The sequence below is a fragment of the Solea solea genome, chromosome 13 (genome assembly GCF_958295425.1).
Source record: "Solea solea chromosome 13, fSolSol10.1, whole genome shotgun sequence".
Taxonomy (NCBI): Eukaryota; Metazoa; Chordata; class Actinopteri; order Pleuronectiformes; family Soleidae; genus Solea; species Solea solea.
In genome coordinates this window covers 19,511,536-19,537,171 of record NC_081146.1, presented here as the reverse complement: position 1 = coordinate 19,537,171, position 25,636 = coordinate 19,511,536, and the positions used below count along the sequence as shown (strand labels likewise).

The following is a 25,636-nucleotide window of genomic DNA, read 5'->3' as shown; positions in this document are numbered from 1 at the left end:
TAATTTGGCTTCCACTAAAAACCTTCTATAACATGAAGGAATCAAAACCCAAAAATCAAACTACAATGAGCAACAGCTCCTCTAAAGATATACATGAACATAGATAATGATAAAAAAAAAAAAAACAGTTAAAATGTTAAAGTGTTTTATCAATTAGCAAAATGGATATCAGTTTACTTTAAATTGAAAAATGGAAATACACAAATGCAATCTTGGGAGTATGTAATCAAATCAGCAACAGCGTTGTGTTTTGTACATTGTTTTTAATCCACTGTAACAGCTTTAAAATAGCTTGTATAATAAAGTCATTACACTTGCACACACGGAAACACCCTCCCTCTCACACGCACACACAAGCAGAGTTGTCAGTTTGCCTGCTGAGTTGTGTTGTTAGAGAGAGCGCGTGGGGAAGTGAGAGGACAGGAACCCCAGGAGTTATTCTGTTCCTCATCCGCTGTAACACGACGGAAGGTAGCTTTTCTCATAGTTTTCCCTCCTCCAGGCACCCAACAGGAAAAGGCTTTAATGGCATTGGCTCATACCAGGTCATGAAGCCTGGTATTTAAAATGAAAACCAATGGTTAATTCCGATGAAATGACTGAAAATAAAAATAACAATTTAGTCAATTGTGGCTGCGTTTTGTGGGACTTTTGCCTGGATAAAAAGTTTAAAAGAAGAAATCTCTCTTTAAAGGATATGTTGCTTTATACATTGTTCTATTGTTCTCCACAAACAAAAGATGAATGGTAATAGTCATATACAGCAAAGGTTATATGAAAATGAAAATGAAAATGAGTGCAATAATGCATTCCAGAAGAAAGTGTGAAAATGATCACATTCATCCTCATATTTAAATACACTTGCATATAAACTGGCGCAGATTTAGGTGCAAATATCACCACATGTCAAGTCTCACGTGTGATTCATGAAACGTGCACACTACACCCAATCCTGGTGTATGCCTGATTAGCCTTTAAAAAATGCAGCTGCTGAAAATGATTGTAATCATATATTACTTACTTATTGCTAGATTGTACCTCAAAATTGCCACTAAAAAGAGTGTTGCTGTGCATCAGCCAGACCTTAGCTTATCACTGACCCTGAGTTTGAATTATTTTTAATGAATTATTAAAGTAGATCCTTAGAATGTGTGTATATATAGCACCAGAGACATTTCTTTCTCTTTAATCAGATAAAGAGTCATGCTCCAGCTTGAGCCAGCTTCACAGAACAAGGTGACGGCAAGCTTCACAGAACAAGGTGACCACCAGCTCAGAGAGGAGCTATTCCACATCCAAGACCATAGATTCTCACCACAGAAGTCCTGGCAGGCAGAAATTTGTCGGTTTATTAATCAATGTAGTGTGTTTCTCGTACCGAATAACCTATTCTATTCTTGTCAAACATTATTTCATGTCCTTATATTGTACAGAATCTCATGGGACAAAATTCAATTCTGTCACACACCTTTTCAGGTGTTTACAGCAGTTCTATCTGCTGTTCACCTCTGCTCTTCAGTACAAATTATGTCACCTGTAGTCTGTTGACAAAAAAATAAGTCTTCACCTTTTAGATGCATTTTATTAAATGCTGAATATGTGTAGATCATTATTATTATTATTATTATTATTATTATTATTATTGTTCTAATCATCATTTTTAACAATAACAAAATTCAACATTTTGAGTGCAGTATCTAATTTAATAGGCTTTTTGTTTTGTTTAACCATACATATTACGTTTGCTTCTACAGATCTGACTGAGTAGACTGAAATCACCCTTTGAACCTCAACAAAGGCCAGAAAAGTATGTACAAAAGATTTGAATTAGTGTTTTATCAGTGTATTCTGAAATATAGTCTTCTAGTCATCCAGGGTTGACTCGCAACCATGTTGTGCTTTTTATTGAGGGTTTTCTGTGGATGTAGAAATCATTGGGACATGCCACTCGCTTGATGTGTTGGTTCAAAGAATTATATGTTTGAAAAAAATGACACAATGAGAAAAGATACAAAGCAAGAGAAGAATGTGACAAGTGAGAATCTTCTCTGCTTACCTCAGATCACAATGTGGATTTGATAGATTTAAGGCTTTCATGTTCTATTTTGAGATTTTGTTCTGGTAAAACATATCAAACCAGTTGATTCATTGGGGACAAACATAAGTTCAAGGAGGTCTTCCTGATAATTATAGCTCAAATTTTTTCATAGTAAATGATAGTGTTGTAGTCATTGACCTTTTGAGGTCAAACAGCACAGTGTTCGGTGGTCCAGCTGCATTGTGCCCGAGCTCTGTTGTTTTTGGTAACTGTTGTTTCCCATGACTCAGAGATGAGCCAGAGGGAGACCGATGTGATTTCCACACAGTTCCCAGGCCCTCAAATCCCTCGAAACGCAAGCCTTTACACACAGTCACACATGCACACACACTTTTGGTCACACATTCTTCTATAGCATTCTTTGTGAGGACACTCGTACTCAATACCTAACCATAACCCCTAAACCAAGTCTTAACCCTCAAAATGCCCATTAAAGTTGTGAGGCCCATCCAAAATGTCTTCACAAACATGTTTAAATCAAAATGTGTCCTTGCAGCCAACTATAGATGCACACAGATACACAGATGTAGGTTTGCACAGCTGTTGTTCTTGGGACACTGCATTGACGTCCATTCATTTAGCCATCTTAACTAAGGTATCCCTAACCCCACAATTAAAATCTTAGTTCCTCAGAAATTAGGTTCTGCCCTATTAGTTCCAGGGTTTGGTCCCAATGAGGACTACTAGACCTGATAAGGTCAGTGCTCATGCCAGAGAAGGTCCCAAAGAGGAAGCAAATACAAGTGTGTATACACACACACACACACAGACGCACAGACATCAGCCTGAGGGGGCTCTCAGACTAAGAGACAGCTGCAGCTTGTCCATTGAAGAGGCCCACTGCTTTACAAGGGTCAACTGCAACTGTCAGGTCACTGTAACCTCTGAACTTCTTGAAGATGACAACCACTTGTCTAAGTGGTTTTATTCAGATATGAAAGCTTCACTCACTGTAGTTCTGAAATGATAGATGAAGTGTTCAGTTAAAACTAGAAAGTGGCTGCTGCTGCTGCTGCTTCACATCTTAATTCCAAGCTAAGATAACTGCAAGTGTGATATTCATCTTCTCATCAAATTTAAACCCTTAAAACAATGGTAGAACTGAAGTATCTGGCAACTGCTGCAAAATGAGTGATAAGATGATGTGACTTCTGCATAGTATGTATTAGACTGTCTTCTGTTAATGGCCACAGTTGTGAATATTTTGGATTCGACACCTACTGAATTTTGATTTGAGGTAAAGGTGTTAGGTATGTGTGAGTGTGTGTCTGTCTGACTGTAAGCTGCTGCTCTCTGCAAATTGACAGAAAAGAAAGAATGTCTTATTCGAGGTGTTTTGACTTCCAGATTGTGCCTCTGATCAGACGAGGTATAACTAACATTGTGTTTAGAAGGATAACCTCACATTCTCTGACAGCTCTCTTCGCAGTTACAGCAGTATGAGCAGCTGGTGTTATTTTAGCTCTTAATGAGATGCCCTGCTGGAGATGGTGGGGAAAACACTAATGTAGACTGTTACTATGATATGGTATTTTTAGACTGATGCACCAACTTGGGAAAAACCCACAGTGATTAAAGATAATTGCCATTACTCGAAGGAGCCAACATGGATTAACAGCCAAAGTCTAGTTGAGCCTACTACTAAAGTTTACTTGAACCTAAACCTATTATTCTGTGTTCAGAATAATAGCAGTGTGTTTAAAAACCTGAATAAAGCACAAAATCCTGATAATAATTTTTATTTGCACATTATATTCTAAATCAAAACATGAAGAAAAATGTATCAATTTTTTAACTACTTTACAGAAAATGAACAAATAGCAGTGTATGCATTTTTCTTCACAAACTGAAATATTTATTGTACATAATGAAACTGTACTTTAGGATTTAGCATTCCTGTGAATCCCTTAACTAATATTTAGTTGTATAACCTCTGTTTCTGAGAAGTACTTCACATCTGTGTTGCATGGAGTCGACCAACTTCTTGCACCTGTGAACAGGTATTCCAGCCCAGGATGATTTGACGACATTCCACAATTCCTTTGCATTTCTTGGTTTTGCCTCAGAAACAGCATTTTTGATGTCACCCCACAAGTTTTCTATCGGATTAAGGTCTGGGGATTGGGCTGGCCACTCCATAACTTTAATTTTGTTGGTCTGGAACCAAGATGTTGCTCGCTTGCTGGTGTGTTTGTGGTCGTTGTCTTGCTGAAACACCCATTTCAAGGGCATTTCTTCTTCAGCATAAGGCAATATGACCTCTTCAAGTATTTTGATGTATGCAAACTGATCCATGATCCCCGGTATGCGATAAATACTACTATACTATGGTATCGGGCCTATTTAAATAATAAATAATAAAAATAATAAATAATCGGCTATTTTTGAACAGCCTATTATTCATTTTTCTTCATTTTCTGTAAAGTAGTTGAAAAAATGTATACATTTTTGTGTTTTGATTTAGAATATAATGTGCAGTGTTCCCAATGCATCAAATAAAAATTATTACAAATATTTTGTGCTTTATTCACGTTTTTAAACACACTGCTATTGTTTTGAACCCAACTGTATGTTAAAAGTCGATCTGGACAAAGTGAAATGGGTATCTATTAGAGCTATAAAATGTTTATACTTGTCTTTACAGCTTCCTATCATTGCTGACATATTTCAACATAATACCATTATTCTTTTAATGAAAACATTTGAGTATCTGATTCAATGTCTATAAAGTTTTGCATTAATATGAGCAATAAATGTTTTGATTTGACTTTGTATATGAACCAATGGATTTCCAATCCCCTCAATACCCAGGATTATAATCGTAATGGGATTCATAAAATATGCAAGGAAAAACTTGTGGCCCCCCTGACATTGATGTGAATCATCAGGGTTCTCGTGGCAGCCATACTTGCTGCCATAACCTCAAGTAATTATACACAACTTCTATATACTAGAAATTCCAATATGGTTCATGTATCAACATGCCTAAACTGCAAGTTCATCATTCTTATGTATTTTCTAAACAAACACACAGTGAGCTTATTAAAAGCTGCCTGACAGGAAACGTTGTACTGTGTGACAGTGAGAAGGCATCTATTGTTAATGTTGTGTGTTATGGCGTATTTCCACCAGGTCGACTAGACTCGACTCGCCTCAGCACAGCACGGTTATTTTGCATTTCCACGAGCGATAGTACCTGGTACAAGGTAGTTCTTTTAGTACCTGCTCTGGCAAGGTTCCAAGCATGCTGAGGCGATATTATGCATGACATCGCCAGACTGCCAACCACTGATTGGTCAGAGTGCCATCCGACACAAGAATCGAGCCAAACAATGCCGAACTGTAGAGCAGTTAAAAAGACTTAACAATGCTAAAAACGTGGGTTAATCTCCAACAATTACCAGGGAATGTCTAAAGTCTCAAAATTTGACAGAGGAGTCTGGTGTATTTAGCAACAGCACTGCTGATTGCGACTGGTGAGCGGCATCACAAATAGGGATGGGGCCGATCCGATCCAGTATCGGTATCGGGTTCCGATACAAACGTAATTCATGGATCGGAAATTTCCAATCCAACAATCCAAATCATCCCCGCCGGGCGCCTTTCCTTCAGCCAGTGGTGTGCCGCGACCGGCTCTAGGTCAGCTTGGAAAAGCTCAGGGCGAAGGTGGCAGGCGGCCGTCTGCTTTACAGCGACCCCCCTCCCGAACTTTTTTTTTTCATTAATGATAAATTGATAAATAGTGGTGGGGACAAAATTGTTGATCATAAATAGTGCTGGGGACATACAAGGACAGGCGAGGCATACTTTTTATTAATGCCCTATTTAATAATGTTGGCTAAGTTTTAAACTAAAACTTAAAATTAAAATTAAACCCTGCTAAACCAAAACTACATGTTGATTGATTAATAGCTTCAGCAAGTCACCTTGCTGTGCCATGCCTAGGCGAGGCAAGCTGGGACCATAGGTGGAAAAGGGGCTTTAGTGAAGGCTGCTAGTGCTAGCTTTTATAGAATAACATTAATGGGAGACTTTAGAAAATATAAACAACATTTTGAGCTTTGAGTATCTCAAAAACTAGAGCTTTGGATCTTACTTTTAGACTGATATGGCCACGCCCTGATGAGACTGCATTCACACAGTCATTCTGACTCATCAGATGCAGCCCCATCTATCTCCCAGCTACTCTCAAATTAGTTGGTGTTAATTGGCATTGCCGATGAGGTAGCACTATGGCTGAGTAGCTAAGAAAGACATGTAAATTCACACTACAATAATTGTCAGTGCACAGGTTTTGACAGACCAAGCAAATGTGGAGCAGGAATTCTCATGAACTTATGGAAAGAACTTTGAAAATGTCATAGAGAAAAATTAATAAAGACAAGTTACTCTTCTACATTCTCAGTTTGTCCAAACCTAGGGGTGAAAGGTGACTCACTAGAAGACCCTGGCTAATACAAATAAAAGTGCCATGGCTGCTGCTATGATCTTATTGATGAACCTGGCTGTGTCTGACAGGCTGGTTACATCTGTCTACTCATTCCATGCCAGTAGAAATTCATTAATATGTAGAGACAACTGCTTTATTTCGGTATAAATATTATTGATAAATGTGCAGAGTATGTGTATGTGTATCACTATAGTGAACATGGAGCCAGAGCATGACTCATATGAGAGATGGTGACGTGTCTATTTCCCACTCCTAACTCCAAACCTGCTGCTCCACGATAAGAGAGAGACTGAGACAGTGGGCTCTGGTCAGTCCTCTCTGCTGTAAAGAAAAACAGGTGGGACAGACTGGTCACCAGGCTTTTCTTCTGGCTTCTGTTTATAGCTAGTGAATCACCACTGATGGAGTGGGTTGCAATACCTTTGAGAAGCTCTTGTGACACTGCAGATTGTATAACTGCTGGAATAAATAAATGATGTGCTTCTTGCCACTCTGGATTATGAAGAAATATAGGCACATGAAAGGTTGAGTGAGCACACTAATAATTGCTATGACTATCAAGAGAGATGAGTCATGGTGGTGCTTACACTTCCCGAAGGAAGAAAATGATTTTGTTTGTTGTTCAGGTTTGTGTTTTTTTTGTTTTTTTTCTAAAAAAGTTTGATTTTTACAGATGGAGTTTGGACTGTCCCTATCATATGTGAGAGGACTGTAAATAAATGTACCCCCCCCCCCCCAAAAAAAAAAACTGCAGGATGATTGATCATATGATCATCAACATCAACAGTGATTAATTAAGGATGATGATTATTGATGCGATTTGTGATGAGTCCTGGGCTGTAAACAGGAAGCCTGTCGTAAACTCCTTTCCCACTGGTCAAAAAAAGTTGGGAACCCCTGCGCTAGCTTGACTTTAGGTGTTGGGTTAGAACAGTGGAATTAGTTTAAAACTTTATGATATGTCGTTCTGACTTTGGAAAACTGTAAAATGAAGGCTTTATCTTCAGTCTTTTAACACAAAACCTGCATCAATGAGAGGCTTTCTTGTATTGGAAACTGGCGTGGTAAATAAGATTATCCTGTTGAGCAAGTTGCATTGGCTCGCCCACCACATGTACTGCAGTTATGTAACATGAGATTTGTTTTCAAACTATCTCGGCTACAAATTTTAGTGAGCTACACATAAAGCCATTACAGCAGCTGCTGTATTCAAGACCCTGAATATGACTGCTGCAGAATACTGCCAGATGAGTAGTTGTGTGTGGTTTCCATCTGTATTTGAGTTTATTCATCGCTGCACATGTACACATCATAACCGTATGGTGTATTTTGGACATTATTTAACTTCCCCGCTCCACTGACCAGGATTCTCCTGGTTCCTGGATGTGTTGTTATTGGCAGTTGCATTGAGAGGTGACAACAATAGGGAAACGCTACATTCCCATTATCACTGTGGCTCCTGCATGCTGCTTTTGTCCTGTGTGGACAGTTCCTTGTACAGATGGAGTGACAATACATCAGACACCTACATCCCCACTTGTTGACCCACATAGCAGAGGTGAGACATGTCTGTTAATGTTGAGTTTGAGCAGTGTGTTTGTATACAATGAACAATATTAAGCTTGTTTTGGTCCTCATGAGCAAAAGGAAAGTTTGAACTGTTCCTTGTTCCTTGCTATGATGTTGGCATCACAGCAAATAAAGTGGCAAATGCGGTATCATAAATTAGTTTCTCTTCAGAACATCCAGCAATTGTTGTTATTATACTTCCTGATTCACTAACCCGACTCCTGTGGACATTCATTCCTGGAAACTCACACAATCTACTCTCAGACAACACAAAACACAGGAAAGACCATTGCCTTCAAGAAGAATGTCTGTGGTTTATGTCACAGAGCTGCAACAATCAGTGTGAGGATCAAACATGGCCCTATCACATGCTCCATTTACCTTTTGTTCACTGTATTTGATAGTGCTGATGTAGCATCACAATCATGATACATTTTATCAATGTATGTTATAATATTATTTTGCCCCACCATAGTCTTATTTGTCTGAGTTGTGTATAAGAGGCAAGCTCAGAGCTGCATTGTATCATGCCATGTTGAGCTTTAACTCAAATCATAGAAAAAACATAGCAGTCCAGCAGCAGCACTCCTAATCCATCTGTGAAAATGTAATGATGTAATGTGATATCTATTATAATCTGTTGGTATCTAATCTAATAGCAGCTGGGATTAACGCAACGGTTAGGTTCAAGGTCTCACAATGAACTGCCTGTTTTTTGGGTGCATTTACCATTTTTTGTAACCTGAGCTGATTTTAGTAACACGCTGCAGACAATGTTGCAGTTATTTAGGGGTGAGTTTCTAACATTGACACAGCACAGGGAGTGTTTCCTCTTCCAAAGGAACACGTTCTGAAGGGTTTGCCTTGGAAAGAGAAGTTGTTTTCTCTTCCTCTCATGCTGTTGCTTCCTGAGAATTCTGGAGGAAGGAATTCCCTCTAGTGCCTGTGAACCCACCCTACATCCTAACACACACACACACACACAGAGAGAGAGAGAGAGAGAGAAGCTGATCGCATGCTTATGCACAAGTTATGTCCAGAGTCAGAAATCATTGTAACACGCTTTTCAAAAAATCAGAAAACGGTGGTCCACAGTTACTACATTTTGTATTTTGTTTGTTTTTTAAATTGAAAATCAACTGGACAGTCATTATTTTAATGTGGCCAGGTTAAGATTAGACGTGCAGTATAGTGGTGAGTGTTACAGTCACATTCCACAGCGTGTTCCCATACCAAGGGCCTTTATCATTCCCCATTTTTTTCATTAGTGTCTCAACCTGTAGCTCTCACAGTAAATACAGCTTGCCTTGTTTTTACTGAATATACTGCATGTGTTGCTAGCTGCCAATATAGTGCTAAAGGCAATTATACTGAAAATTAACTCCACAGCCAGGTGAACACATTCACTGTTTTTCTTGAAGATGTTTCACCTTTTATCCATGAGAGGTAAAAGGTCTTCAAGTCCATTTGCTACCGACTCAATGTTTTGGATAATGATGACCTGGATGAAGCTTTGTAAAATATTTTACTTCATGTAAAGCAACGTGACAACAGTCAAGATTAAATAACAGAAGGCTTTTAAGTCACTTAAGTGAATAAAAAGTGTTTGTACCAAAGCCTTTAATGTGGGTGCTCTGGTAACATGACAAACACAGCTTCTCTACTATACCACACTTTACACCACACTTAAACCTGCCAGAAAATAGGTGATTGAGTCCCTTTCAGTTGACAATAGAGGAGTTTTTGCTGTAAATAACAAAATGCATCATAAAACAAAGTGGAGGAAGCAGGAAACACAATATACAACAGGACAAAGTAAGATATATGTGGACCAGTGACAATGTTCTATTCACTTCAATTTCTCTGTCAAACTCAACAGCAACTTAATGATCTTTGATTGTTGCTGAGTGTGCATGCTTGAAATTTGAAAAGGTGTAGACTGAGTGAATGCAGATTTTATTCATTTCCATTGCAGACAAAAGTCCTAGGTTAGCGGGATTTGATTTGTGGAAAAAGGATTAAAGCATAAAGTGAAAGAGTACATTTTGTGTTCAGGCATCAGACGTCGGCTTACTAATCCCAGGACTCAGGTTTTAATCAAACTAATTCATCTCTCTACAGATTAGCCCACCTGACACTCAGACTCTCATTACATGATCTGAGCCCTTTGTGTCTCTTGCATTTCTCCTCATCGGAATAGTTACAGTCTAGGGCTGTCACTTTTTATTTATTCACTCATTCATCCATTGTCTACCACTTTATCCTCCACATGAGGGTCACTGGAGCCAATAATATTTGAAATTAAGGTGGGCCGCTTGCCTTTAGAACCAACACTAACTTTATTAGATTTTAGTTAGTGTGGAACTTTGCAAGTCTGGTCGCTTTGTTTTCTCATTGTTTGCTCCCCCTACATTTTCGGATTACATATTTTAACAACACCAGTGTAAACTTCCATCCATCGATTGTCTACCGCTTTATCCTCATGTTTATAAAAACTCTTGATCTTATAGCTGGTACCTGGCTATGATGTGTGTGTGTGTGTGTTTAGTGCCGTGACGCAATTTGTGTTTCTTGCGAGATCTGAGACTTCGCCAGACCTCCTGATTTTGAGGAATCTGAGCCACCAACCCTGATATTGCCGGACTGGTTTTCCACTAAAAGACAGGGGGGGGACGGAGACAATCCCCAATCTCCCCACCATAAGCCACTTAACCATCACAATAACAATGAATCTGTTAAATTAGGGTGAAAATCCTGCATAGTTCACACTTTGAAAGCTGTTGGAGCTCCTCCTGTTGTCAGTGATTTGCTGTTCAGACACTGTTAATAAAGCAAACATTATTAAAATTGTTATTGAAGTAATACAAACTGACTCTTATGGTGTATTAGGGCAGCGGCAATGGCAGCATGTGCAAGGGGATGTTCAAATTTATTTAAGCAAATTACGGGTTTTTATAAATGAATTTGAAAGTGACAGCCCCATTACAGTCATATCCATCCCAGCCACAGGCCTCATTAAATTACTTCTCCCAGTACTCTGCTAATTTTCTTTGCTCTGTGTGGCATTTCATCTTCCATGTGCCTCTTACTTCGTGATACATGCCGTTACTCATAGTAGTCCGGGGGTGGGGTGGGGTGGGGTGGGGGGGGTTGCTTTATACTTGACTGACCTCAACCCCACCCTGCCCTCAACCCCACCGTGCTCTGGGCCCCTCAACACTCCATTCAACAGGCCAGCAGATGCTATCCAAATGAATATAATCAGACCAAAGCTGTTCATACTTGCAGCTTTGTGGAGGGTGGGACAAGGAGGGAGTTGGTTGACCCTGAATTTTTTTATTTTTCTCACAAGGCACACCCTCATTCTTTGTCTAGTCTCTGTGTCATACCATCACCTTATAGAGTCAGGATGCCTTATTAGCCCATTCCCACTCTAATTTGTCACATTTGTTGATTATCATGTTTTTCCTGATTCGATGTTAATCATATTGGCATACGTGGAGAGTCATTTGTGTGTGTTAAGGTTTGCTCCTTCTTGATGTCACAATATTACACATAAATGAATAAAATAAAAAGCAAGTAAAACTACAGCAGCCGTGTTTTCGTCCTCGCTGAAGCGATGACATTTAATTGGTTTATTTTAAGTTGAGCTTTCTCATTACTCCTTTTTACACATGTAGTGTAGTGAATCACTGAAAGCAGTATTGGCAACATTGTGGGAAAGTCCAATTCTACCATCATGTTTTCATTTGATTTGATTTATTTCCACAATAAAATACACATAAATGGCAAAGATAATAAAATCGACAGACACAAAGTCCGTAAAAGCCTCCAGCTAAATACAGAATGCCACTGAACTATATAGAAGACAAGATGCCTAGATTACACCGATTACATAAAATGTACATTACAATATGTGTCCCTATTAACAACAAACATATAGTGCAACAATAATCAATAATGACCAAATTCCCATGAGGCCTTCTATCCTTTGAATGACGTCTTAGCAAACGTAGAGAATCTTATTAAAAGATAATTTATTAAAAATGAACACACACACAAAGCCTTTAATGTCTAATAAAATCTCAAAAAAAAAAAAAAAAGGTAATGAATAATAATCAAACAAGGAGCAGAACTCCAAGCACAAGTTCAAAAGTGCAGCTTGTCTGTTAATTTCCTCTTTTTGATTGCAACTGTTTCTGTGAACCATGAAAACGTAACATGTGAACTTTTAAACATTTTGTATCAATGTCTAGTTATCTTGGGTTTTTTTCTTCAGACTCTCTGTTTATCATGTCTGTGCAGATCTGAGCTTTGCATTTACCACAGTGTGTCTGTGTGTTGTCAGATGACCTATTGAAATCATAGCGGTGCAGTGTGCCTGTTACTATGGCAACGCAGGTTTCTCTGTCTCACTCTCTCTTTCTCTTCCTCGCTCTCTTTCTCTCTGTCTCTCCCCTCCTCTTTCATTTCCCCTCCACACCAGACTGAGGTCACGTGACTGCTCTGACGTCAAGCTGGGCAGGCAGGCAGAGGAGCGAGTTGGTTTGTGGGCTTTTAACAAACCTCCTGCTCAAACTAGGAGTCTCTGAGAGTCTGTCAGTGTCGATGAGCTCCGTCTTTCTGATTCACTCATAACTCTTCTCCTCCCTCCCCCCCTCCACTGCTCACTGATCTCCTTCTCTCCCGCTCTCATCTTTGTTTCCTTTTGCTGCACTCCTTTATTCTTGCCTGTTGCTTCTGTTGCTTCCTCTGCAGCTGCTGCTGACACAAACTTAGTTTAGGGAGAAAGTGCTGGGTGATGGACTGCTGAGCGGCTTTTACGTTGCTACAGTGTGAGGTAAGCTTCCTGTGTGTTTTTTCTTTTTGGGTAAATACTGTGTGTGCTGTAGTAACCAGTGGGTGTCTTCAATGCAGCAAGTAAACGCTGGATAACGGGCAGCTTGTGTTTTTGAGTCGCATTGTTGTGCAGAAGGGACGTAGTCGTTTAGTTGCATCCTCAGTCAGACATTTAATGTTGGGCAGTTCTTTTTTAACACTCTGTAATACTTTGCAGACATGTAATGTGATGTTTTTCAGAGCAACGTGAAGAATGCTCGCTGCTTTCTTTCTCAGCAAACACAGCCAGATCTGTTTTCAGCTACCACCACCCTCACCCCCCCCCCCCCCCCCCACCCTGCAGGAAATGAGTGATGATAGAACAGAGAGAAAGGGAGTGTGATCGTTATGGGGGTTGAGTGTGTCGTGCGTTTTGTAACTGGATGTGATCGGCAGCTCCACATGGGTTTTTACCCCCGAAGTGTTACTAATGTTAGAGGCGGTGGTTTGTGCTGCCGGCTCTGTCTGTCAGAGAGTTAGAGGCAGGGAGAGGGGCAGAGCAGCTGCCACCACCACCCCTCTCAAAGTGTCAGAGTGGATGGGAAATCTCAGAGGTATGTGCTGAAGGTCAATTTTGATTTTGTAGACCAAAGGATATTTATTTATTTATTTGTATAAATACATAAATATATATATAAATAAATGTATATATGTATATGTATGCATGTGTATATATCTATATGTATGTATATATGTATATATATATATATATATACATACATATATATTTCTCCTTGCACCCCACCCCTCCACACTGTGAATTACCCTCACACACACCCTCAACTCCCTGTGTGCCTCAAACAAAGGCATACTAGCCCCCTTTTACTCTAATAGGGTGCAAAGAAGAATAATTGTGGAGGTCAATTGATTTGAATGCTCCCCTTCCTGTTTCACTCGAAGTATTTCTTTATCTGCTGTGAAGATGTTCTGTCATACTGTGCCCTAAGGTATGAGCTGTTTTTAATGACTCATCGAATACAGTGCAGGAATCACTCTGGTTGTGCGCAGCAATGTGTAGAATGATCCCTGTTCTTCCAGGTTGGTGCGAGCAGCCAGTCAGCTGTGTTTTTGATGATGTGTTGGCCAAAGGAGGTGACATTTTAGACCTGTAATTGCAGTACAGACAAGCCAAGAGCATGTAACATGTCGTTGTGGACTTGTAATGAGCCATGAGCTGGTAAGATACTCTGTATCAGTATCAGTCTGATACTGGTCAAAATTACGGGATCGGATATCGTAAGGATAAAAATGTGATGCAATCAAAACATCCTTAATATCACACACTTTACTATCGTGATCATGATATTTAGTTGATATCCTTTACAAATTTTAAATGTTGCTTACAGATTATATTAATGGACACATTGTTAAGGAAAACAACTTGATTTCTTTAAACTTTAGCATTCCAGAAAAACTTACAGGACTAATAATTGAACTACAGTGTAGAAACATTGGCGTCTCCATGTTTTAGCATAATTATGCACAGCTAACCTGTGCGGCAGGGAGGATGCTAGTGAGAGGTCATGTGGGCCCACTATTTTAGTGAGTGTTTCATGATTTTTTTTCTAGTACTTAAATACTCAATCATATCAGTTTGCACCCATGTTATCTTAGACCCATGGTTATTAAACTGTGGTATGTGACATTCCTCTGGTGGTACTTGGAGGAACATCAGAAATACTGTTCTACTGTATATACCAGGGTATGTGATCAGAGTGGAGCTTCCACAGCAAAAGTCTGTAGCTGACTTTGCTCGGCTTATTTGCACCACTGTAATTTACAGTTGGCAATAATGGTGTTACTTTGAGAGCTCAATATTTTCTCAGGTGGTACTTGGTGTAAAAAGTTTGAGAACCACTGTGTTAGACGGTATATCTTGCCCACCTACTATGTTAAAATGTAAATAAAGATCAGTAACTGCATTTTAGCTGAGTCATGCTGTGTCTGCTTATTTCTTCTTTATAGGAGAAGAATATTTGTTACAAAGTTGGATAATTATGTCTTTGAAATTGCTTGAGATGGCTTGAATTGTTCACGGTCTTATAGTTTAAAAATTTGTTCACGGTCTTATAGTTTAAAAATATATAACGACTGTATTGGACTGATGTTTTTATTGGTATATACTCAAGGTTGTGGCATTGGTATTGGACACAAAATACCTGCTTATAACAAGTCTGTCTAAAGTGTTTATTTGTAGCATGTCGACGATCACTATAGGACATAGACCAGCATCTGCAGTGGTGATCAGAGGAGATTTCATAACTGTCTTTCTGTTGTGAAATGAGCTGAGACATTTTGACTAAGGAAACAAGATTCATGTCACATCCAAATTTGTATTTCTAATCTTGTTTTGGTTGATATGTGTTATAAATTGGCTATTTTGGCACTACTGTACTTACTTTGACAAACGAAACAATGGCACCCACACACTCAAATACACACATGCCTTAAGCATACAGCTAGTGGCTTTATCTGACATCCTGCAGCAGTGTGTGCGTGCATGTTTTTTTTTTCCCAGCAAGCATCCTCAGTTAGTACTTTTTAAATAAATGATTTTATAGCTTTGGCCCTGTTAAAGATGAGCATTGAAACAGCTTTTAAGACTGCATTTATAAGCTGAGTAAGTGGTAGATGACTTCACGTGCCCTAGAGACCAAACAGTTTATTGATTTCATTTAGCATTGGATTTTTTTTAACAAAATAAAAACCCTAAACTGCTTAGTCCATGTGAAAATCAGTGTATATGGCTATCTAGTAGGGATGGGATGATTCCACTATTTGTGTTTGATACCGATATCACAAACTCAATATCAATATTAGTCCGATACAGTAATTTTAGACCATTTATGAACATCTGAAGCTGCTAACAACACATTTGTGCTGAGTCGTTACAAAGACCTAGTTCTCCAAATATTGTTCTCCAAAAATGAAGAAATGAATCAGCTGAAATGCTTTTGGTAATGTTTACATTTTTACAGTCTGTGCATAGTGAAGCATGCAATATTAGGATTTTTAGATTGTATTGTTTTTTTCATTTGTATCTGTCTGATATCCGATCCAGTGATTTTTTTCCAGTATTATACCGATACTGACCGATACAGATTCCCAGCCCTACTATCTAGTAATGCTATTTGATGATCTAGGTGCAAATCTTCACTGTAAAGTATTATAATTATATATATATATATTGTGATAAAAATAAGTTTACCTTCTCCCCCACCAGCTACTCCATTTAGATTTTTGTCATTGGCTGTTTTAGGAGACACAGTATTTATTCATGCAGCTACAGCCTCTGAACTTTTTAAACAATGTACACAACTGCTTTCATCCCACTGCAGAAAAAAAGGTTCATTGAAAAATGTATTTGCATGGTGATTCATCGCTGTCACTGGTGCATTGTTAACATAAGGATATTTTTCTGCCATGTGACATATTTGATGGTTGGTTACCAGTGTTAACTGTATGTATTATATGTATGTTTCTACTGTGTTTCGAGTATATGCCGAAAGCAAATCACCATCATCAACCTGAATTGTGTCGCAATCCCAATTTCGAGATTGTTTTATCGCTGAGCCTTAATGTGGAGTTTTATGTGGTTTTTGCAGGTTGGTGAAAGTAGAATGGCAGTTAGTTACAGTATGTGCATATCACTGGCCGTGTATGTGTTTTATTCAAAGTGTTGCTTATCCACAAGAGTGTATCTGAATCTATAAATCAACTGGAACTATAGCGAGAGCTGCCCTCAATTTCATATAGCAATGGAAAATATAATGGAAAATATAACATGTCTCTCTCCAAGGCCTCCACTGCAACAGAGACCATACACACAAGCTGCAATGTGTTTATGCCCATATCTATTTAAAAACTTGGTGAAAACATTTTGATTCTGCTTCTCTCTCTCTCCCTCTCCCTCTCTCTCAGCAGAACCATATGAGCCAGGGTTCTATGACATCCTGTTTTGTACTTAAGGATGTCTCATGTAACACTTAAGGCCATTCACGTAACTGCTGATTTATGACCGGAGTCAGAGTCGGAGACAGAGAGGGAAACAAAAAGTTTAAGTGAGGAATATGCTCAGAGATAAGAGACAAGACAGATTCTTCAGGAAGCAGTTAGAACTTTTTTTTTTCCATTTTAATCTAAATAATGTCAGCTTAGCTCAGTGATGGAGCATTTTTAAAACCAGGAAATTGTATCACAGAGTGCAGGGCTCAGTCGTAAGCCAGTGCCATGCCTGACGTCTGTGCTGATGACCTGCTGCTGTTTGCCTTCCCATAAATAAAATGCTTTTAAATGTGTTTGTAATCAACTTAATGTCAGACTCTTACGTCTGAAACCTTTCATCTGCCAGCCCTGCTAATATTTCACTATAACATTGGTGAAAACATGAATGGCTCAAGGGAACTGAAACACTGGAGTGCTATTACTGTGAAATGTTTACAGAAAGGCTTGTGTTACTCATAGGATTCAACAAATATAGATATTGAAACTGCAGTGAAACATCATTTTTACCGTCTATTTTGCTGTCAACCACTTGTGGCACATTTCATGCATGTGTACCCACATACATACAAATGATAAACACTGTTGCACAGCATTTACCAAAGGGTTTAATGGTATAACTCAGGGATGACTTGTGTAGCATTCAGTTTAATCAGTGGAACATTTTTAAATATAGCCCCTCTCTCATAAACTCCCACTCTGTAAGAGCTTACTTACTGTCGCTGCCTCTGCTGTCAGTTGGGGAACAAAACCCAGACTGGACTTAGATGTCATAAGCAGTTAACAGTTTCTTCAGACATTGAGCTTAATAACTCTGAGACCTCCTCATCAATATATCCATCACTGATTACTTTATAGGTTTTGACCTTTTGTTGTCAGGCTGTGCACTAGCGGTGTAATTTGTACCATTTTGATCATTACAGGGCGTAATAGGTACATTAGGTTCTGTTTGCATTGTGATCCAAACATGAATTTTAATTTTGTTGTAATTATATCTCAATAACATTGGCTCAGGAAGGATACAAGTATGGGTAGCCTCCAGCCTCTGAGCAGACGTGTCCTGGGACTCATCAGGGATTGTAAGGAGAGGAAAAAAACACCTTTTAGAAAAATCACATCAGTCACCCTTATGGAAATATTTAATATGTTCACTAGATATTTGACTGCTCTGTTGCATTGGTCTTCAGCCTGACCAAAGTTCAGACGTTTTCCGCAGTTGGGTTTTTTTCTTGTTATGGAAAATTGTCATGTTCGGGGAAAAAAAACTACAATTCAACACTGATGGTTCACATTTAAAAAGTATAGTGCCTGGAATGTATTTAAGGACTGGGAAATGTATAGATAAAAGTATAAATAGCTGCACTCTCCACCCCTGTGAAAGCTGTAATATGTATTATAAACAAGTTGAGTGAGTGCTTGTAGACAGACACATGAATGCTTGTTTCAAGGGACAGCTGGTCAGCCGTGCTCTGTCATTCTCCCATGGGTTTCTATATGAAGAGGTCATAGGTCGTCCAACTGAAATCCAGGCTCAATGGGCTCCAGAATGCTCCCATGGACTGCCTGCAGTTAAAAGGTCTCACACACAGGTCACTTGCTGACATAGATTGGTTTTATAGGAAAGTCTCACCCCATAGGCTGCTGTGTATTGGTTTAGGCTAACTATAGGAAACATATGTTCTATTTTTAGGCACAGAGAGGAATTCTCTTTCTCAGACACACACAAACAATCTGATGTGTCATGGACACGAAAGAAGAAAAAAGAGTTATTTCCCTGTGAGCTGGGTAGTCTGTATGTTTTGGAAGTGTCTGCTGGTTGTTCATTTGATAGTGATTCATTTGTAAGTGTGTTGGGATAGGTGGAGCAATTTATAAATGTTTGAGAGGAAGCACAAAGACATCAGATTTCACTGTCAACCCTTTAGTACATAGGAGCATATTTTAGTATGGTACAACCACCCTGATGGCCTAGTGGTGGTCGCCTCTGAGGTAAAAGGTGCTTTGCAATGGACCAGCATCAGCAAAAGGGCTGTACAGATATTAGCCGCCAAAACTTTGTGTAAGAACCATCATGTTGTATGTTCAAGTCAAATGGCATTTATGTAATGCTAGTTAGAGAAGCTGCAGTTTTGAGCTGATACAATTAAAAGTAGCATCTGTATGACTAGGAAGAGCAGCAATATCAGGCTACACAAAAATACAACCGACACATCCAGATACGTCAGTCCTGTCAAAGCTCCACCCCGAAACACTTGAAGTTGTTGCCTGTGGTGAAACTGGGAATTTTGGCTGAACCTAGTTTGCCATTGTTCTTTGACTAGCTTGCTAACTTCTGGCTGTCAGTCATGACATCACCCATAAGAAACTTCCTGTTTGAGGCCTTGAGACATTTGATTTGACAGTTGTGTCATGTTGAGGTTTTGCATTTTTGCAGACGTCACCTACAACCAGGCTATTGGAAAGTACCAGCTGTCAGTTACTCATATGTGCCATGCTTTCTCATTTTACTTCCTGATTAGCTTCACCCAGCAAATGTCTACTTTTTAGGGTATCTTTGTACAAAGTACAATAAAGTTAAATGAAAAGTATAATGACAATGGCAACAGATCATGATTAAAAATAACCCATTTGGCAGAAACAAGACACTGATTTGAAGTGAAACTGAAAAGAATAACAAATGTAAGGAAAATGTTGTGTCTTTCACAGTCACTTTTCAGCATGTTTTATTTACAATTTACAATATTGCATTACATTGCAGCAATAGTTGGAGCTTTTTTAGATAAATACATAAATACCCTGCATGTGTGTGGCTCTTCCCATCTGTTCTCATCATAAAATTAATTTATACAGCCATTTGTTGAAGGCATATTTTACTGTATTTGGTCGCTGGGCCGTAATGTGCTTCATGGTTGTTCAACGCCTGGTTCATGATCATTGTCCACTGAATGAAGGAACATCTGGTGCTCAGTCATTGAATACAAATCAGATATTAGGGTGTTAATAGGTTTTAATATGTTATTGTTGACATTATTTTGAACCTGGCTGTTTTTTGTACTTTTCACATGGTGCACAGAACAACACTCAACCACTATGGAAAAAATTTCATGAAATAACTGTCGTCATCGTTTGTGAATATCTTCCCATAGTGAGTTTTGCAAATGACCATGTGGCAGCTAGGAGGTGATGAATCTCTGATACTCAGCTACTTGGAATTCCTCAGTGCTTTCAGTGATCTTTGGCAGTCAGAATGCATGCCTGGTTGGGGCTATATTGGGGGGGGGAGTGCTATCACTGAATTATCATTTTAGTCACTTGATATGTATGCAATATTTGCTTGTAAATTGCTTTATGGAGCTGTGCACTATGTATTTTGCTAATCTCTATGCTCTAAAACATGTTCAGAGTTCATTGTATGTTGAAAATATGAGATTGTATTGTAGGCACATCACCACTTTTTCTTCATGGTGCAAGGCTGGCAGGACACAAAGTGCAAAAGGCAGTAGAGTCTGCACAGTTCAAACACTTGGTAACATGGTACAGTTCATCATGTCCCTGTTCCCTGGGTTCATCGTAACCCCCGACCTCCACTGTAAAGTAACTTGTGTTCTTTATGATCTTTTCCATGATGTTATATCCTGTTTCTATAATTTTCCTCGACCACAGGAAACTGAATGAGCTTGTTTTGTCCTCAGGGGCATTCTTCAATCAGCAACCATCTCCAGGCTCAGGCTTTTCCCTGAGTCACGTTTTCTCTGTCTATTTCCCTGTTTCTTTTTCTCATATAAAACTGCCACCATTAGATCTTGCAGTCATTCTCTAACAGCCAGACATTTTCCAGCTCAGAAAATGTTATTTATCAGCCATACATCAGCAGTAGCACATCTTAAAGCCTTCTCACTTCAGCTTCACAGTGCTAATGGATGTTCGTGACCCACAGGGGTGAGCCACATCGTTTTTTATCATCCATTGTCAATTTTATACAATTTTAATGGAAATATTCTTTATCCTGTTTGGGGGATTTTTTACCTATGTGGAAGTAAATATGTGTAAGCTTGAACAATGAAACACAAACAATGTGTTTGATTGCAGTTGAACAGGATAGGGACTATCCTGTTCAACTGCTACCCACAGCTCATTAAGTTTAACGACGCATTGCAAGTGTAAAACATTTAAATCTTGGGTTCTTTTTCTTTCTTTTCTTTTTTTATTCTTTCTAAAACCAAAGTATATGAGCTAAAGATTTCCTACATTTAATCCCAGGACAAACTATCTAGTGCAGCACTGCATCTTGTAATAGTGAGGATATTGTTTGGATTGTTTGGCGGAAGACAATCGATCCTGTTTCCCTGTTTTAGAACCCTGGAGTTAGATATTCTCTTATCAAGATTCAGAGCCTGGCAGACAGAAAGCTACTATCAGAGTGCCACGATGGAGCCAAACAAAGTAGTCATGTTCTTTGTGTACAAGACTGTGGTCATTTTGTGTTATCTATCTAATATATCTAATGCCCGTAAACAAGCCAATATAAATGTAACCCGGTCATACAACCCTTGGTTAATTACTAAATAGTAGCTGCACAGTGACCATACATCTCTGTCTGCACTGTGGCTTCATACATGAAATTACATAATGAATCAATTGGCACAAAGTGTGGTTGCCGCCGTCACTGCCTCCTCCTGTCAGGTCTATTACCATAGCAACTTAATGAAGGGTAAGGAGGCCATTTAAAGAGCTGAAAATAACAACTATAGGCAGCTTCGAGCTAACCGGGTAGCCCCCCCCCACCACCACCACCACCACCACACAGTGTGTCTTGGGTTTGGTGTAGATTTGTTGGGAGAGAGGTATATGACAGTAAGGTCAGCTTTGTTAAGACAGGGAAAGCATCAATAAGGCAGATCCTAGAAATGTTGGCTTCAGTCCAAGTAGTGTAAACTCATCTGCCCTTCTCTCGGGTCACTTTTTATCCAGCTACTGCCTGGCTGTCTGCCAGTGCCTGTCTCTGTGTTTTCCTACCTCGCCTTCTTAGAGCCAGAGCATTGTTGGGAAGTTTGTAGGGCGAGGTTTCTCGTTTTGAAGGACTCTTTGGAACGACTGACCATAGCTTATATTGTGATGCACCTAGATGTTATCAGAATGTTTCCCCTAAAAGAGAATAATTGAATAAACACATTGATGGCTAATTAACCAACATGATCAGCATGACTTGAGTGATTAAGTACTATTAAATAGTTTAAACTGTCTTTAGGTTCTCCTGCTGGAACAGGAAAATAGTGAACAGATGTTTGTCTGTGAGGGACTTGTGGGATTTAGGCAGACAAAGTAATCATCCATTCACCAGCATTTTCTTTCTTAATCTCTGATTTGTGCGCGTCTCTCAATTTGCATCCTCTCTTTCTCACCTCTACACTCCCACTCCTGTTGTGCCAGCTGTCAGTTGTTCAGAAATCTCAAGCTGTTGCCTTTCATTAAGAAAAATGTAGTGTTTAAAAAAATCTGTTTCCTAGGACACCTGTGTTTTGCGTAATTAATTAATTTATCTGTTTATATATTTATTTATTTTGCTCTTTTCCTTCTCATTTATGATCCACAAACCAAAACTGTTCATGGTTGCCAGTCACAGCCTTTTATCAATTCGATGTTTCATCTCAAACCACTTTGATTTCTGTTGCAAATGTAGCACCTCTGCTTAGATTTCCTGTAAGGAACATTTGCAAAGAGGTAACATAATGAGCCAAAGCAAGTTAGGGGAAAACTTTTTACTTGTGCCTTAGATAAGCATATATTGCCTCTCAGCCGGATTACAGTTTTGATTCTAAGGAGAAGAGCGAAATGACTTAAAACATTGTATAGGAAGACATGATATAAATTTCTTCAGTAGCAAATTTATGAACACACTTGAGATATAACGCAACTGCTTTTAATGTTTAAACGAATGTTGTTTTCAGCCCACAACAACAAATAACTGTTTGAAAACCCTATCTTTAATTGTGTGACATTTATTGTGATAATTACCTGTGGACCAATTTGAAAGATTTTGTAGTGGTGGTACCTTTTTGTGTCGGTGAGAATAATATTTGACTCTCTGCTTTATACTGAGGGTATTTTATAAGCTTCCTGAATTTGTACAATTGTTGATCACAGTGGACTGCTTTTTTTTACTTAACTCACTCACATACTGCAGCTGCACCCACACAACCACCCGGACACCTACACACTGACACGCACATCCCACAGATAGTGACTAGTGTCTCTCTTGTGCTCTGTGTGTGTGTGTGTGTGTTCTTGTATCTTTGTGAGGACCAAAACACGTGTAAACCATAGGGAATGAGAACATTGTTCACGTTCTGTCACCCCTTAAAATGGCTTTTTGAGTTGTGATGGTTAAGTTTAGAGCTGAAACAATGTTTAAAGCTTTTTTCATGATTAATAATGATTAAGAAATCATTAAAAGTGAATCATTTTGGTTTGTGCACAAAACAAGACTTTTGAGAACATCAACATTGTTTAAGGTTTTCTGATATTTTATGGACCAAACAATTAATCGAATAAATAATCAACAGATTAATCGGTTATGAAAATAATCATTAGTTGCAGCTCTATTTAAGTTTAGGGTAACAGGCTGGGGAATGAATTATGTCTGTGTGTGACTGAGGGTCCCAAACACGCACCCATGCCTATGTGTATGCAATGCACTCAGCCAGAAAGCTCATCAATGACTGAGAGATTTTGCTGTGTGTTGCTATAGTAACTGGAAAAATCATTAGAGAGTGAATTGGTCATCTGAGGATGACGAGCATGAGTATAAGGTGTTGGCAAGGTGGAGCGCAAAGTGCCTGTCTGTGTGTACATACTCATAATTTATAATACAGTGTGTGTTTGTTTTTGTGTTGCTTCCTATCTGTGTATCACGGAGAAGCCTTGTGGTTTTCATAGAAGTGCTTTTGTCCAGAGTGGAGGTTGTTAGAAAATATCTACAGCTTAACACTGTCTGCTAAAAGTGGTCATATTGCTCTCATGTGACTGTGAATGTGGGGCACGGAATCATTTCTGTAGAGACTCTTTATTTCAATCTAAATCGCTATCTTCTCCTGTCTGCCCACTCGAATTTAATCCATTTGGCTGCAGTGATCATAAGCGATGTCAGTTGGCGTCATGAGAGGAAATGTGACTTGATGAGAGACGGCGGGGGTGGAAGCTTCTGCCTGCTTGAACATGTCAGCCAATCACATGGCGAGTTGGTCATACCTTCTCTGAGCTGTCTTAGTATTGTGTTGTGGCAGTGAACTGTCAAGATAGTCACACACTTGAAAACCTGTCTTTTAAACAAACGTTATTTAGTGGCTTGTGTAACAAAGCAGTCGCTGTCATGCCAGTTTGATTTCCGCCGCTACTTTCTTAAAATAAAACTTGTGGATTGAAAGCGTTTGGAAGCGAAAAATGAATTTGTGGCTCAAACAGAACCGCTCTATTATCTTATCGGAGCACACCTGGCCCTTTGCTGTTGTTAAGTAGGCGTAGACTGTCAGATTGGCTGTTTTTGGAAAAATTACAAAAATGTTCAGATATACCACCCCCAGCCCAAATGTGAGAAGGCAGCTTTCCAATGCTTGCATTCACAGTGAAGCATGCAGCAGCCTGTCACTCGCCAAGGCCCTTTCCAATATCGGCTGGTGTCAATCTCAAATGTGTTGCATATACACTGCATTCGCAAGCTCTTCACTTTTCACATCATCTGCACACTTGCAGCGACTTTGTTATTGATGTTACCTCCATTTATCCCTATGCTGTAGCATGTCAACCTAAATCCAGATGCTAATGGTAAAATAATCTGGTTATCAGAATGTAGTTATTCCAGTGGTTTAACTGTTTAAAGGCACAGTATGTCATTTCTGCTGCTATGGGTCTCTTCATCAAAACAGTAACAAAAGAGCCAGTTTGTCAGTTTCCTGTTAATTGTTGTCGTCTTGTTTGGTTCCCTGGTGCATTTGTGCTTAACGGCAATGAGTTGTTATCCATTAGTGATAAATACACACAATAAGATGCAAAAAAAACTGATGATGTCATTAAAAGGTGACCAAAATGAAACAGTCTGTGAATATGAATACCTAATACATTTAGGGAGCAAATAAACCAGAAAGTATCCACATTATAGAAGCTGAAAATAACAAAACAAAACACTCAAACGGATAAATCGATTACCAAAGTAGTTGATCGGTTAAACGCGGCAGCCCTAATATAGATTATAGATTTCTATATTCGATATTTTAATGCAGAAATGCTTCATATTATATATTTAACTGAAAAGGTGAAGTATAAATATGTTGTCTTGAGTGGGCAGCTTCCTCGGTTAGCTGAGCATGTCATCAGGAGAGGCAAGAGTGTTTCATCACTGTGGTTGTGTGAGTTGACTGAAAATAGTGCATCATACCAGGCAACAGAGCACAGTGGGTCAGTAATTAAGGCTTTGTGTGTGTCTGAGTGTGTTACAGCAGTGGACAGGGTCATCCATGCTGTGGATTCCATTAGTGAAGACTTGGCAACACACTGGTGTTTAATAACTCGTGAGGGTCAGTCGCTGTAGCAACACTACAAAGAATACAATAACTGGCTGAACCCTGAAATTGCGCTTTTCAACT

At 39.1% G+C, this 25,636-nt stretch overlaps 1 protein-coding gene across 4 annotated transcripts in view; it reads left to right on the top strand.

Annotated features, from left to right (window-relative positions):
- LOC131471696 (neurocalcin-delta A) overlaps positions 1-25,636 on the top strand; it is a 49,211-nt gene that overhangs the window by 10,318 nt on the left and 13,257 nt on the right. For 2 of the 4 annotated variants that reach the window (XR_009242015.1, XM_058648390.1), the window contains exon 3: positions 12,604-12,957. The exons of 1 other annotated variant lie outside the window; for it this stretch is intronic. The gene's annotated coding sequence lies outside the window, so the exon portion shown is untranslated. Of the gene's footprint in view, positions 1-1,754; positions 1,808-12,603; positions 12,958-25,636 lie in introns of all 4 variants that reach the window. One more of the 4 variants, XM_058648392.1, reaches the window with a different exon arrangement.